The sequence below is a fragment of the Tiliqua scincoides genome, chromosome 2 (assembly GCF_035046505.1).
Source record: "Tiliqua scincoides isolate rTilSci1 chromosome 2, rTilSci1.hap2, whole genome shotgun sequence".
Lineage (NCBI taxonomy): Eukaryota > Metazoa > Chordata > Lepidosauria > Squamata > Scincidae > Tiliqua > Tiliqua scincoides.
Window position 1 is genome coordinate 125,811,750 of NC_089822.1, and position 3,687 is coordinate 125,815,436.

Sequence of the window (3,687 nt, forward strand, 5' to 3'; positions counted from 1 at the left end):
TCACCCATAAATAGCAAAGAGGCTCAGAGCAATTTAAGACCGCAACTTATAAAGCACCCTAAAGTTTGTACAGATGGCCATTAATTTTCCTCCTGATTCAGGTTGTACACGCAGGGGAAAAGTTCTGGGGAAAGGCAGATGGCTTCCCCCCCCTTGGGACATCTGCATAGGGATTGTGCATTCGTTTCCGGGCCCAATTCAAGGTGCTGGTCTTGACCTTTAAAGCCCTATACTGCTCTGGGCCAGGCTATCTTAGAGATTGCCTACTCCCGTACAATCCGGCTCGTCCTCTCAGGTCATCAGGGAAGGCCTTTTTACTTGTGCTGCCGCCTAAAGAGGTACGTGGGGCGGCGGCAAGAAATAGGGCCTTCTCAGTAGTGGCACCAATGTTATGGAACTCCCTTCCCCTTGACTTGAGAATGGCTCCCTCCCTCGAGACCTTTCGGCGAGCCCTGAAGACCTTGTTGTTTACACAAGCCTTCTGACTCTATGGCCTTTTTAACATCTTTTATACATCTTTTAGTTTTTTACAGGCGTGATTCCTCCTTGAACTGCTGTTTTATGCTCTTTTTAGTCTGACTTTTATCTGATTACTGTTTTTATGGTTTCTCTTAATGTGCTTTTAATATGTTTTTATCTGTTAAATTATGTTTTAATCTGTTTTTGTTTTTTTAATATTTTGTAAGCCGCCCTGGGTCCCTTTGGGGAGAAGGGCAGGATAAAAATAAAGTTTATTATTATTATTATTATTATTATTATTATTATTATTATTATTATTATTGTGCAAGGAAGGCCAGTCATGTGGATGGTACAGCCAGTACAAGACACCATTAGCTGCAGGTGGTAACTAGCTTAGGCAGAGTGTCGCAGCCTGGACAATTGGACTTCAGAGGCTAGGACAGGACAGGACCTTGAGACCTGTCTGAATGAATCCTGTATGTTGGGTCTTCTGTATTCCCCAGTTCTGTACAGGTGCCACACCAATGTTTGGCATTGTGTACCCATTTCATGTTCCGAGAAGGAAAAATAAGAAGTCTGATTTTCTAACTTTTCCAGTAATTAGGCTGTGCTGAAGTATGCTTATGCCACATTTCAGCTTTCTTTCTGCTGTGGAGGTACCTTGATTCTCTCACCCTATTGGTGAATGAGTATATGAGTGATGGAGGCCCAAACACAGACATAGACATGCATATGCATGTTGGTTGGACCTGAGGAGGCCAAGTATCCAAGGAAAGTTATGAGCAAATTGCATCCCACCCCTTCTGGTTCTAGCCTCTTGCTCTGCTGAGGCCATCTCCCCTAGTAACGGAGGAGGCATCAACCCTCTCCTTTCCCTGGCATGGAAAGTTCTTTGGTGAAGTGAAATTTCACCAACTGAGTCCCAGACCAGCTGCCCAGAGCCGTCTCAGAAACCAAGCAATTCTTGCAAAGTTCTCCTCAGCAGGAAAAACAACAAGCAGTTTTGACTCGAGGGACAGGCTGCTCCCCTGACTAGCTGGTGTTTCATCTTGTCTCCTGCCACCCGGATGACGGAAATTGAAGGAAGCAGCCAAGCGGTTCAAATGCGGTCGTACAAAGGCCTGTGAGCCCCAAGTGGATACCCAATGACTTGTTCAATTTGCTCTTGCTGTGTAGGCCTGGCTTTGAAGACACCTGCTTAGCATAACACGGCACTCAGCATCTGAGCAGCATCTGCTGCCAGTCCCACGCCATTCAATTAGGGGGGAAAAACAAGGCAGGGAGGCGGGAAACCCCCTCTTTCTGTATTAAGTTGATGATTTGGGCGGGGGAGTTGTGAGGGGAACATCAGAAAAGTGAACACTTCTGGAGTGGGACAGCAGCAACCTGTTGAAACTCTAACCTCTATAGTCTTTAAGTTCATCCAGCTTTCCCTGGGATGCAGAGGGTGGAGTTGTACTGTCCTCTCTACTGTCTCCCATGATTGAATCAACACCTTCATCTTCTACTCTTTTGTCCCTACTGCCACAACCCTTCCTAGAGTGAAGAACTCACAAGCTGCTCAGGGTTGAATTTCACACTGTACCAGATTCCCTCTTGACCAGTTGTGTAAATGGGAGGACAGGACACTCAAGTTAGTACTTCAGATCCAGGGGTTGCAGCTTAGCCATGCCCATTTAGTACCACCTCCTTCCATCTCTAGCTACACCTTTTATTTAAAGAAACCTTTATTTCCTGTACCATCGTCTTTTGAGACTGAAGGTTGCCAACCAACCAAAATGTATCTCTGAGCATGTTCAAGCTGTCCTTCTGTCACTGCTGAGAAAATGCAGTCTGTCCCCACACTCTCAAAGTTCAGGAGCAAAGCTTCTTTCCAGTGCAGCTGGGAAGGCTTCCTTGTGGGCCTGATCCTGCGAATCAGACTTCCAATGTTAACAGAATATAGAGCAAGACCTCCAATGACAAATAGAACAGGTGGGCAGTCATATAAGATTTCCTTATATATAGGAGTAATATCTGCTACAAGCAGTAGGGAATATTGCACAGAATTGCTAATCAAGCAGAAGAAAAATTGATATGACTACTTCTTCTTGGACCACAAATGCAAAATCAGAGCTATTTCCCACCCTCTCACCCCCAGCCATTTTTTTTAAAGCAGTATAGCCTACAATGCCAAAGTAAAGTAAAACCATAATTGAGGTCCAAAATTGTTCTTTTATTATTGTAGCTGTACTTGTAAAAAAAGCCCCAAAGTCCACTCAACCTACGTACAGGGTATTGTATATTAGATTCCCCTGGTTTGGTATCAATTTTTAGGATATATAGGGCACAATCCTATCCAATTTTCAAGGGCTGGTGCAGCAGTACCAATGGGGCATGCACTGCATTTTGTGGTGGGGCAGCAGTCACAGAGGCCTTCTTAAGGTATGGGAACATTTGTTCCCTTACCCTGGTACTGTATTGTGGCTGCACTGAGGCTGGAAAATTAGATAGGATTGGGCCCATAGAGTCTGTTAATATATTCCAGTATAACCAAGTAGTCTAAAGCAGTAATTTTCAAACACTGTGCTGTGGCACGTTGGTGTGCTGTGAACGGTCTGCAGGGGTACCATGAGAGCTTGGGGGAGGATCATATGGCCATTGGGGGATGTGAGCCACTGGCTAGCAGTGTGGTGCGACTTCTCAATTGTTAAAAAATGGACGGTGTCCCTTGACAATTTAAATGCTTTCTCAGTGTGCCATGAGATGAAAAAGGTTGAAAATCACTGGTCGAAGGAAAACTTTGTCTGGAAAAAAGATGCTAACGGAGGCTTGAAAGCCTGGTCTTTCTTGCAGGCACTAGAACCAACACAATGCAAATGTGTCAATGTGTTGTCCCTTCATGAAGAGAGCTCAGGCCCTGAAAACAGCTTCTAGGGCCTGGCAGGCCTCAGTGCAAATGAAGGCCTGCTCATTTCGTTTGGTCTCCGAGGCCCCCCGGGGAGCAGCTCATTAGCAGATTAAGACAAGCGGCCTCTCAGGGATACTGTGGATGTGGCGTCAATCAAATGGGCCCAGAAATGGCTTTAAGAGGATGGTGGCAGCATGAATAATAGATCTGGGGTGCACACAGCATGGGCTGCCTGGTGGCTATGAATTATGCTGTCTGGCTGACTTGTGTGCTGCTGCTCATTAGCAGAGTTGGCGGGGTGAACGACATAATAGGCCTGCACCCCCAGACACCATCCC